Raw genomic sequence first — 13,495 nt, 5'->3', positions numbered from 1 at the left:
GGATGGTAGTGGCAACTGTTGACTAAAGCAAAATCACTCAACTTGGAGCCCCTGTCACTGACTCAGAAAATGACTTGCAGAGGAAAGAAGCAGCTGCTTTTGACATTGACACAGATGAGCCAAAATTTGGTTCTTTAGAAAAAAAAATTTATTCCAGTGCATCATTTAGCTTCATTGGTCAGGTTTTGGTGAGAACAAGAATGAAAAATGAGCCCTCGACTTTTTTTTTGGCCACCTTATCATCAAGCGCTCAGCCTAAACACCACTGACTACCCAACATAAGCAGCTCCTTGGTCCCTGTCACCACACCTGGCATGGTATTTATCTCATATTCCTAGGGCTGGAGACATGGCTCAAGTGGTAGAGCACCTACCTATCTCATATTCCTGTTTGGTCTTCTTTGTCACTCCTTCCTACTTTTTTTCCTCCCTTCCCTCCTTCCTTCCTTCTTTGCTTCTTTTCTTTCTTCTTTCCTTCCTTCCCTCCTTCCTTTATATATTGCAAGAACTCTTGCAAAACAGTTGAAGTTGCTGAGATACAAAAAACCATTACACAGCTTAGGTGATAACAAGAATTTGTTTTAAATAAGAACAAGAAAACTGGGATAATTGCAACTTGCCCACCACCTTCCTGCATTCATGACTGTTGACTTTCTGGAATAATATATGCAACTAGCAAACAAGTCCATATATTAATTTGCTTACTTGCAAAATAACATTTTCCTTATTACATAATTTGCTGCTTGCAATTTATGCCAAATGTGACCTGATTTTCATATTAGTGTGTTGATTCCTGATAAACACATAAAGTTATCCTAAAGAAGACATATATTGTGACTGCTGCTGTGTTCCCTTTAAGAATACACTAGCTTTCCTTTACCCAAACAAAAGTTTGTTAAACTTTTACTGCTTAACAAAATCATTTTATGCTGTTTTCTTTTTTGAAATTAGCCCTTTTCAACCTAAGAAGCTTGAAGGCAATAAAATATAACAGATCAACATTTTTTTCTAAAGGTTCAACACACACACACGCACACACACACCACACATACAACACACACCACACACACACACATCACACACCACACACACCACACACCTTCAGTGTGGTCACAGAAGAAAGAGTGTGGTCAGTTTTTCCTGGAGACATTGGAACAAATTCCACAGTATTTCTTTCTTTCCTGCTGTGAAGAAATTGCTCTAATAAAAAAGTGTGTAGTATGTGAGATGTGGTGTGTATGTGTGTGAGGTGTGTGTGTGTGGTGTGTGTGTGTGTGTGTGAGGTGTGTCTGTATGTGTAATGTCTGTGTGTGTGGTATGTGAGGTGTGTGTGGTGTGTGGTGTGTGTGTGTGTATGGTGTGAGTGTGTGTGTGTGAGTGGGTGTCACTTCTTGTCTGTTTTACATGTGGTCTCCTCCTCCTCAACTAGATCATATCTGCCTCAGGAGCTCTGGCTGATGTATTCATTTCTGAATCCACTATACCTAACAGTGTCCAACAAATAATGGTGGCTTAATAAATATGTTAGTTTGAATGAAATAAATAAATAAAGACAGAGGTGTACTGACTGGGCATGGAGGCAGAAGAACTGAGGAACAGTAAGAGACATTCCCGGGCTGGAGGGAAGTAACAGGTGACAGTAAGATCTTCAACACCACACTGAGAAAGTTTGGATCAAGTTTTATTCAATTCTGATGCATTGCAGAAGCATCTTCTTGAACCTGAGGAAACTGACTGTGATGAGGACAGAGACGTTTGTTTTAGTAACCACTACAAACCCAGTACCTAAAAAGCACTGAACACAGTGGGTTTGCAATAAATAGTTGAAAGCATAAATGAAAAAATAGACATGAAGCCAGGCGCCTGTAATCCTAGCTATTTTGGAGGCTGAGATCAGGAGGATCAGGTTCAAGGCCAGCCTGAGCAAACAGTTCATGAGACTGTCTTCAACAGCACAAAATGGACTGAAGGCATGTCTTAAGTGGTAGAGCACCTGCTTTGGAAGCATGAAGCACTGAGTTCAAACCCTAGTCCCACTGGGGGGAAAAAAAACAGCCATAATCTAATCTCCAGGGCACATTATTTGGCAATAGTTTATAAGACTGAGTACAGACAGAAGACAGCAGGACAGAGTTCTTCAGAATGTGGACCGGGGAGTGAATTACATTTAAGTAACTTAGTAAAATTCAGTTTCCTGTGCCTTTCCTGATAGCCACTGACTCATCTAAGACCAAGAATCAGGAAATAATGAAACTTTGAAACTGACTGCCGGACAAGTTATAAGAGATGCTAGTCCCAAAGTGGGATGTATGGTGGAGGGACTTGAAGTTGCCAGAACTTTACAAAGTAGAGGAAAGAGCGGAAATGATGACGTTCCCCACCTGACTGGCAGAGAGAATGATGTCACCAGTGCTAGAACACAAGAAGCATGTGCACTGGTGGAAAACGGCCTTGTCGTTTAAAAAAAAGTATATATATATATATATATATATATATATATAGTACTATATATATATATATATATATATATATATATATATATAGTAATGGATCCCCACCTTTTGGAAGACATCACACAGGCACATGTGAAGGCGAAATGTGAGACCAAGCCAAGAAAACTGTTCTGTAATAAATCACAAAGGTGTCTCCACTACCACCATGGTGCCAGGGTGCCAGAGACAAATCAGCCTCGCCCCCTGCCGGGCAGCCTGTATTAAAAGCGTGCAGGCCTTGGCTCTCATGGAGAAAGCACGGCATTCGTCCCAGTAAATGGCTATGTGCGATGGATTCCTGAACTTGGCTCCCTCCCAGCCACCAAACAGACGTGGCGTTGGAGCCATGCTAGAAAGCAAGAGAGGAACGCCAGGGATCTAATTTGAGGAAACATCCCATGCAAATGTCTCTGGTAAACAGTAACGTTTTAAAAAGTTGTTCACTTTCCCATAGTTCAGACTTTATTTATAATTCTTAGGCTTTAGAATGTAGAGTCTGCGCTTAGAACGAGATTTTTTTATGTAAAGATGGGCTGAGGCCAGTAGATGCTCCCCACAAGGAGAAAGCTTTAAACATGGGAGTATTTTTGGGACTCATTTGTCTCTGTTTCCGTGTTTTGGGGAACCTGACATTTAGAATACCCAGTGAACTGGGCAACCCGAAATAAATTATCCCTTCCCACCCCGATGAATAGATGCTCAATATATTCCTATAGAGTGTTCATCAGAACCCAACCCCCCTTGCCAGTTTCCAATTAGTCACTGTCACATGAGAAAAGCAGTGAAAGAAGGAAGGTCAGCTGATAGTAGCCACAGTAGAGCGAGCAAGCGAGCGAGCAAGGCTGCACCCACGCCACCACCACCACTTTGGAGGCTCTTGCTTTTATCTGAATTTGACGCAAAGCTAGACGCAATGTGTTAGGAGACGCCCTGTGGATTGTTCTACACACAATTCTGCTCTCGGCTCTAAGTTGATCAAGAAAAATGTTGACCTCAATTTTCTTAAAAATCTGAAAAAAATGAAACTCTTGGTAGTAAATTTATGCCACAAAACTTGGGTCACCCGACGATTGAGTGCAAGCCATAATGACAATGATTTGATAGTTCTTGTCAAGGAAGCTAAGAGCTGTCTTGCCAAAAATAAAAGTAAGTCAGCACACCTGACAGTAACAGTTGCATCCCCCCATCCCACCCCAAATGTCATGTTGGGTAAAATGCACACATCAATGAAGAGAACTCATTTGAACACTAAAGACAATCAGAGTTTGTGTCATCTATAGCCCTTCTCAGAACATCTTCCTTAAAGGAATTCCAGGTGTCAGCTGCCTGATGTAAGCTGATAAGCAGAATTGGAAAAATCCCACAGTGAGTATTACGAGAAGGACCTCCACGCGACTTCTTATGCACTCAGTGGACACGTGGCTGTGTCTGACTTTGTACCCACCTGTGGAGCCAGGCTGAGCTTGACTCCTCTGGACGACCTCAGGGTCACAGGCCTGGAGCACTAAGTAGAGCACAGCTGCCAGCTGCTGTAGCTTGGTCCTCTCCCTGCCCACGCATGCGGTTCAGGAGAGGAAGGAAGATGGGCCCCATCCAGGAGCTCGGGGACAATGTGAGAGTGACGGAAAGGCTGAGAAGGAAGGCCTTGCACTGCCCTTGGCTTGTGGAGGAGCTGACTTTGAGAAGATGAAGATTCTCCCCCTTCATCTCACCACAGACAACACCTCCATCATTTTTATCACTTTCTCCCACGTGGATAAAGACCTAGTCATCCACTAAAAGGAAAGAGTGTTTCCTTCATGAAAAGATATACTTTTGTGACTTTTCTACATGTCAAGGACAACCGAGCTCAGAATGCATAAATTAGATTTATTTAGAGTCTGAATTCATCAAAGACTAAATTATGATATTTTATTTCAATCAAGCTTGGCCTTAAAAACATGTCATTTTGTTTGGAAGGTACATTTTTAGTTTCGTAGATTACAAACCTTTTTAAAGTGATAAATAATATTTTAATCTTTTACCAAAGACCTACGAACCAATGACATGTCATGAATGGTTTTTTTTTTAAAAACTTGCAAATTCAACTCTCTTTAAATCTTCCATGAGATCATTTGCTCTTATTCATCAGAGCGACTGTGCTAGAATTCCTGGAAATAAATAGCCCCTAACTTACTTTTCCATTGTCCAGTCCTTCTTTCAACAATAGCTAATCAAATATGTTTAGACAGCAAAAATTAAATTTCATTTTTTACAGTCAACAACGGCACAAATACTTTTGTGTGCAGATGATCACAATGCTTTTTATAAGACATTTAAAAGTACAATATCAGAGACGTAGATGTGGGAGCCCTATCACTCTCTCGCTAATTTAGTTTAAAAACAATTAATCCTGGTCACTTCTCAAAGTCAATCTTCTAGGTCAGGAAAATTGAGAATGACTTAGAGAAGCATGATCCCTTTTACTAAATGTTTCAAATCCATGATCCATGCTTTCAGCTACCAGCAAGTGAAGAGGGAATTCTCTAGTAACAGTTCAGATCTCTCTGAGCTGTGAGACCCTTCTTGCAAACATCAAAAACTTGTGAATGAAAGGATGCCCACTCTCCTCACTTGGTGCCAGCAAATTAAATTGTAGCAGTGTTGGAGACTTTTAGCTGTCTTCTCTTCACTAGTCTTGACTTTTTTTTATTGTCAAGAAGATGGAGCAGAAATTGTGCACAGCAAGGTAGCAACCATCACTAATGGAGATCCCTTCTCAATCATTGGCCACTGTTCATTATTGAGGCTCCTAGTGTATTAAGAATTAAAGAAAGGTTACCTGCGTGGTGATGCACACCTGTAATCTCAGCTACTTGGGAGATGGAGGTAGGAGAACTACAGTTCAAGGCCAGCCCAGGCAAAAGTACGAGACCCTGTCTGAAAAGCAAACTAAAAGCAAAAAAGGAACTGGGGATGTGGCTGAAGTGGTAGAGCCTCTGCAAGCATGAGGCCCTGAGTTCAAACCTCAGTACCAAAAAGAAAAGAAATGTTAAAGCAAGGCTTGCAAATCGAGTGTGTATTTTTAAAGTTCAGTGCTGATGTTGAATCTGCACGATTGTGATACACTTATGAGCCAAAAACAAGACAAGTTTAAATTCTAGTCTGGTGACAAGGAGCCCAGGCCACACATCTCCCAGGTGGGCCCTCCTGTAACTAACTAGCTGTTTCACTCCAGTCCCATTCTTGCAGGTTCCCAGCAAGTTTGCCTGTCTCATCCGTGAATCTAAAATGCCCATGGGATGGACCTGCTGTCCACATGCCTGTCGCCCACTCAGGCCCCACAAGCTCTGGAGGTGAAGTCAGGGCCCAGCCCAGCTCTGCCCTAGTCCCCAGATCCAGCCTTCCTCCTTTGTCACGCGGCCAGCAACCCCAGCACTCCCCTTTGCTCGCTCTGTTCCCTGTACCTGGACTGTTCTCACTCTCTCCTGCCCCTTTCAAATTTCACCCAAGCCTTCCCCAGCTCACTGTGCTCTGGCCACCTTCTTTTCCGTCTTTCCACTAAGGTGTTTGTGAGTTTGCCTCTCGTCTTCCCTTGATGTCCCTTGTGCAGATGTCACTGCCTGCAAGAGGGGCCTCAATGGAGATCCACAACATTTGCATCTGTGTTTTTCCTTCACTTCTTTCCTTCCCCGTCTCACAGTCCCATTTTGGAACTTGGAAGACTCACTTTAATCTTGACTGATGAGCATTAAAACATGTCATCAAAGTCGGAAATCGTTGATAAGTACAATTATGTTTCAATGTTTTTAAAAACTCAACAGCATTTAGACTCCTGAAGAAAATAAACCTGTGGGTCACAACTTCCCCCAATCTCCCCATCCCTTCTCCTGAAATCTGTTTCTGAACACAAGATTAAAAGTGCCTTTGACCTTTGATTCAATTTTATGATTTGTCTCTTTGGTCTTATTGCTGCACTGTTTGGTTTTGGGTTTTTTCCTGCTGCTTGTTCGTTTCAGATTGGGAACGATGGGATTTTCCTGAGCTGGCCTGCCAGCCCCGGCACCAGCCACAGTACCTTAACTGTGCAGAAAAACATTTCAAGCTGCAATCTGCCTCAGAATGCTTTTGGAACCAGGCATATTTTTTATAATTGGAATGCTTTTTTTTAATTGTTGTGCTGAGTGGGGTTCATTGTGGCACCCACAAAAGTTCTTACAATATATCAAATGTGTCACACTTGAATTCACCCCCTCAACTATTCTCCTTCATCCCCCTCCCCCATCCCTGCAATAGTTTCCACAGGTCTCATTTTTCCATTTTCATACATGTATACACAGTATTTGCACCGTATTCACCCTCCCACAGCCTTTCCCCACTTCTTCCTCCTCCCACTGATACCAACCCCACCCACCCAGGCAGGACCTGGTCTCCAAATTTGTAAAAGAAAAAAATGACATTGTTTTTTGTTTAAGATAGCTATACATGGAGTTTCCTTGTGGCATTTCCATGTATATATGTATGTATATATGTGTTACAGCCCAAATTGGTTCATCTCCTCTATTTTTCTTCTTTCTACATTTGTCCCTCTTCTTATGGTGATTTCAACAGGTTTAAAAATTCTATATTCATTTTTTTTTTTGTCTTTTCCTTTTTGGTACTGGGATCGAACCCAGGGCCTCACGCATGCTAGGCAAGCGCTGTACCACCAAGCTACATCCCAGCCCCTATATTCATTCTTGTACAGGAAGTACATCAACCATATTCACCTCTTCACTTCCTGGAACCTAGGATATTTTGTAGGTTGTGGATTTTCCTCTGAAATTAGGAAACCTGATATATGCAAATTTGAGTTATTCATTCAGCATTTATTGAGTAACGACACTTCTCAGTATCAATTTCAGCTCTGAAGATGGAGAGTAAGATGAATTACCTCCCTGCCTTCAAGAGGTCTACCATCTATGTGAAAATTTGGCTGAAAACCAATTTCTCTTTCTGCTTCTCCAGAATTGCCCTTGGTGAAAACAGATAAATTCTGTGTATGATCTGAATTGTGCAGAAAGTAGGTATAACGAGAATAACAAATTAACTTTTGTCCTGAGAAGCATCTTATGGGTAAAAGAGCCATTTTTTGTGTTCGGCTCTTTAAGCATTCACTTGAGATCATCCCCCGACGATAAGTTTCTCGGTAATGAGCTTCTCCCGTCTCGGGATCAGTAACACCGTTATTTCAAAACGTTTTTACTGACCCTTGAAAAGTCCCCTGAAAATAATGTGCTAATTTTTCCGACTAGAAAAGGGAAGATTCATCCACTACTTGGGGTCTCATTTGCTGTCTTCTACCAAGAAAGAAAAAGATAATGAGCCTGGAAGTGTAAGGCTTTAAGGAGGTACAGTCCCGAGCGTTTACTATGAGAACCGGTGATCTCAAATAGTTATCTGTTGATAAGATCAGAATTATTCTCCACAACTAATGGATGTATCTGCAAAGTGGAATTTGTCTGTTAATGACAGAAAGACGTCTAAAGGTCTTTTAACACAGATAAATAAAGCAGTAGATCAACAGAAGAGAGCTATATTTTACAATAATCACTTGAAAGAGCTATTTCAGGTAATAATTACCCACTCAGGAGTGACAGGGGAGTTCCTAATGGTGAGTGCTGTAACACTTACCATGTAGCACAGCAAGCCTGCTCTTTTCCCAAGATAAAACCCGGAGTGTTCTTTAATGGGAAAGTGATGCTTTAGTTCTCTCTTTTAAAGTTTTATATTAAGTTAATAAAGTAAAATGTTTTCATCTCTAGAGTTTCACTCATTATTTTTCTAAGGATGATTTTTTTAAATCTATCTATTCTGCAAAAAAAAAAAAGCAGGCAAACAGTGGATCTGTTTTTTGTTCACATGGAAGTGTTTCTTCTCTGGACGTATTTCACTTCCCCTGGTAAAGTCATATCCTTATCACCATCATTTCAGCTTTTGGTGATCTTTTTTCCCTTAAATCTCTGATTTAAGTCAGTTTATATTTTGTGGCTTGTCTGACTATAGAATATCACTCAATGAAACTAGTCGCACAACCCAGAAAAAAACCCTAAAAATTATTTTTTTGGAACCAGTCCAAAGGAACTTAGAGGTCAACACCTACTTTGAATTGAACAGAGGCAGATGTGTCATTTTGCTTGTCAGTTTATTTACTTATCTACTCATTCTTCAATTTGTATTACCTGGCATCTACCCCACACAAACATTAGCTCCAGAAGCTGAAGTAAAGCTGACATGTCCACACGCAAAGAAACTCTCTGCATAGTGCAGAATGAGCCCTGGAAGGTTCTGTGTGCTGCCCTAGGGGCTGGGAAGGCTGCTGTGCCCTACAGCACTGCAGCAAGGCCCACTGAGTAGATTCCATTCCTCCTGAGATCCCATCCCTGTGTGTCTTTTATCAGGGAATTTCTTGACTCTACAGCTCTGTACAGACAGAGCTGACTTCTAAAGACAGCCCCTGGCATCACTTTCTGGTTTCTACGTGTTGCGAGAATCTCAAGCTGAGATAGGGGACACTGAGGCAGTTTAACAGAAAGCAACATTTTATGTTTATTGTACTGACACAGACCCAGAGAACTCATGTCCACAGGCTGAGCCCCCAGAACAAAGGGGTCTCCCCTCATATACCCTTGCAAGCAGGTTACAGAAGCAAAAAGCAAAGCTCAACCCACATAGGGCTGCATGTGACTTCACTGGCTATTTCATTCCCCCAGTGCTATGTGACCTTCTTCATGTTTCAGTTCTTTAAGTTTTATCTCTCTGCTTTGCCATCCCTTCCCCCTGCCTCATTATCAGAACACAGCCTGTCTGTTTCTCTTCTGGCCCTCTTCCCTGCAACATCATTTCCCCTTTTGATCCTCTGCCCACCTAGGGTCAAAGATCATCATCTTGATTTAGGGGTTTGTATTTTTATAGCATCATTACATGTGCGGCCATTCTGGGTTTGTTTTGTTTTTTATCGTGGCCTCCCTAATGGTCCTCATAGACCACAACACCAGGGGGACCAGGCAGAGTAACATCAAATATACTCCCAAGATGAGACCCATTGCCCCACTTTTCATGACAAATATAGCCTGTATTGTTTTTCTTTTACTCTGGGACTTTTAGTATCACTTACCAGCAACCTTGCTGACCTGGGAGTATATGAGCCGGTATAACATCTGACCTGTTGGTGGGTGATGATAACAAAGTATGGCTGTGCAGAGGTCCCAACAAAGCCTCTCTTATAACATTCAGGACATGGGAAAAACCTTGTAAGGGCCAACCCAAAAGGTAGGAGTCCAAGTGTGTAGAGGAGAGCGGGGGTGTGTCCCATGTTTTAACTTCCTCCGTGTGTAGACTAGTCAGCTTTTGGAGTGACTAGAGTGGGGCCGTCGTCCTGTTTTCCATGGTCCCCTCTTGTCTCCTGGGAAGCAGAGTCCTGCCAAGAAGGGCGCAGGTGTTCTAGAGGGTGATCTTGGATGGTGAGGCTGAGTCAGGGATGCATTCCCACTTGGGAGAGGCTGGCTTTACTGACTGTGGTGGATCCAGGGAGTGATTTTTTTGTTATTTTAACTGTGGTTGGGAGACACAAGACAACAAAAGGACCCCTCTAATGGGGGTTTTAAGGGTTGGACATTTTATTTTTTTACCCAGACATTATCAGTATATATGTCTAAGAAAACTCATTGTTTAAAGAAATTAAAACCACCATCTTTAAGTATCAAAGGACATGTTTAGAGCCAGTAAAAATAGTCATTTTGTCTCTATTTAAGTAGAAGATTCTGTTTTAAATTACGAGTTTGTGTCTCAGATGGCCACATGTGTATAAGAACCACTTCCTCAATCCTCTCAGCCTTGGTTATTTTTGAGAGGTCTGGCATGAGTGACTACATTTGAACTTTGACATCACTTCCCCCTTGTCTCTAAACTGCTTGTCTCTGAGCAGTCTCTTCTGCAGACCTGTCTCCCATCCAAGTACTAACCAGGCCCAACCCTGCTTAGCTTTTGAGACCAGATGAGATCAGGTATGTTCAGGGTGGTATGGCTGTAGACTGAAGATCTTTCTTGATTGGCCATTTTCTTTCTTCATCATGAAGATTTGCTCTTTCCTAGATTTTGTTTGTTTGTGGTTTTGGTCCCACATGGTGTGTCTGTGGGGAATAATGAGCAGATCAGGTGGGAGTCAGTGTCAACCAGACCCTTTTGACCAAACTTAAGCAACAAAGAGGCTTAGAAGGAGTGGCCCTTAGGCATTGGGCTTTGAGGCAAGGACAATATAAAATAAAATCCAACAAAGGCAGATGTCTAAAAAACTAAACTGGTTGACACATAAACACTTATTAGAGTCATTTTTTATGGACTTGATTATAAATGCCCCAGAAGGATCAGAACTGTAATGACAAAAACTTAAAAGAGCCATGGTTAAAATTTTGATGAACAATTTAGCAACAAATATAATAATATGTCAGTACCATTAACTTTTTGTTACTGTGTTTATCTAAATGTTGTATTTTAGAAGGCTTGATATACTTGAAAAACATAAATGTATTTAGTATAAGGAACAAGCAATAGCATCATAGCTCTATAGAGGTTATATATACATTTTAGTTTAGTTGTTCTTGAAGCAAAATCTTAGATTTTTATCAGTTGTAGGAGGAGAAGAACAGTTTTAGTAAACTCAAATAGCCCAGTCACAGACACATATAGGGTACCAACTATATTAGAGTCACCCAAGACAACAGTTGTTTAACCATGAGGTCATCTAGAAAGTTTTATATAAACTGTTAGAAAATAAGAGGCATGGAAGAGCCAAAGAGACAGCTCAAACATCAGCACAGGCTTTCTTGTTCAGGCAGGATCCCTGTGGAGGGGGACCCCAGCAAGAGAGCTAGAGCTCATTGCCATATACAGGCTCAGGATAGATATAGGGGGGGCTAGTGGAAAAGTACCAGGAAGGTCACTAAGGGATACTGTTGCTGGGCAACCAAGAAAGATAAGTTGTAGTTAGGTCACTATCTGCCCAACTGTCCTTGGCATCCATCCAGGGAGGTAAAGGTTACAATTGTCCCTTTGTCAGTCTTTGGGGTTGGGTGGGGAGTTTCTAGTAAGCCATCTGCAAGGGGGGGAAGGGGTCTGCTCCTAACATGGCTATCCTCATTGTTAACCCCAACATAAACCAACTCTTAAATGAGCATGACTCAGTTACCTTAGTAGTTAAAACCCTGACAAAAAGTACCAGAGAACATAGGTAAATATTTATGGAGACTAAGTGTGGAGTTAGGAAACCTAATGGCCAAGAATCGTGGCTCAGATGTTGATAAGGAATCACATTCCAGATTGTTGACATTAACAGATGGCTCATGACAGACAGCAGGATCCCATCAACCTGTAGTTAATGGAGTCCCTGCTAAAATAACAGGCGCAATTGGCCCAAAATTCCCTCTGCCTGCCATGTGGAAGGAGTAGGACTAACATCTCCACTCTGTTGACTCCAAAAAACACTGGAGGTCTTTACCTCCAGTGTAGTGCTCCTTTTTGAGTTGTTTGTTTGTTTTACATAAGTAAATCTGTCTCAAATCTCATATTAGTGCAACAGTACTCCCTGTGCTCAGATGTCTCCTGCTTCTCTGTGTTTTAATAAACTTATTGTTTTGATAAATTTGTGGATTAACCTGTATCACCAAAAATTTCTCACAGTTATGTTGACAAAACAAAAATCATTTTAAGACAGTTTTTGCAAATGTTATTAAGAGCAATATTTTTAAGATAGTCTTTTTGTTATGAGCTAAGAGAATTAAGTTTTAAATTTTGACCTTACAAAACCTTTAATGTAACTGGATTTTAGTCAATTTAATCACTTACATAAGCATTTATAAGCTCCATCTTTTTATGACAACTTACTCTGTACCTTTATGACAACTTACTTGTATCCCCTGGGGGAGCTTGTCTTTATTCTTTTTCTTACTTAGAAGTATTTTTTAACCTTTTATTTTTAAAAACTGTATATTTAATACCATATATATAATTGTTACTTGTTGAAAATAACTCATAAAACCTTTTAACTTAGAACTTTATATTTGTATGGAAAAAAACAGAAAGAACCTTAAAATTATTTTTGTATAAAAACAATATATAGAAAGCCCATTTGTTAATAGACCCATGTATTGTAAGAGAGAATTAAATCCCTGGTTTTATTTATGACAGAATGAAACAGGCTAAGATCATTTTTAACTACTCAAATTTTAAGATTCCTGTTAAAGGCTGTGGCCCCCATTTTTTTCTGTATTTTTTTCCTCCTCTGGTCTAAAGCAAAGTGTTAACCCCTGAATGCCTGCATCCTAGTGAGACCTGATTGAAATAAGTTTGAAAACCTGTTTTTTTAAAAGTAGCAGTAGAACAGAGTAACAATTTTTTACATTTACTTTATAAGAACCATCCTCAAGATGATTACATATTATGTGTAAAAAGCTTAAGCAGTTTGTAACAGAGATCTTTATAACAAACACCCTGGCTTTTTTTGTTACCTTGAATATCACATTAACGTTATAACAGCAGCTTAAGAACCACTTTGAAGATGCTTACACATACACACATATAAAAGTTTTATAAATTAAGTATGCCAGAAAAAAATGTCAACTTAAGTGTGCATAAGATGAGCTGGAATTCTAGGAGCAAATTAAATTTTGCCCAGTTCTTTAAACAAAGTAACATACACACACATACACACAAAACTAGAGTGCACTCTCAAAAAAAGAAAAAACTTGTAAATTGTACCCAGAGGGCTATCCAGTGGAATGGTGGATGATGCATCTGTTTTCTTGGGAGTCTCCCTCTTTGTAACTGAATTGGTACCCATCCCTTAACCTCGGTTGTGACTATTTCCCGGGAAAAGCTCAACCCCCCCCCAACTTGTGGGGGTGTCTCACACACTTTCACATAGCACAGTACTTCTGCCCTGCTCCCTGAACCTGAGAGACATGCTTCACCCCAAAAGGCAGTTACTAG

The sequence above is a fragment of the Castor canadensis genome, chromosome 2 (assembly GCF_047511655.1).
Source record: "Castor canadensis chromosome 2, mCasCan1.hap1v2, whole genome shotgun sequence".
Taxonomy (NCBI): Eukaryota; Metazoa; Chordata; class Mammalia; order Rodentia; family Castoridae; genus Castor; species Castor canadensis.
The sequence above is the reverse complement of the archived record's forward strand: the minus strand, read 5'-3'. Positions refer to the sequence as shown.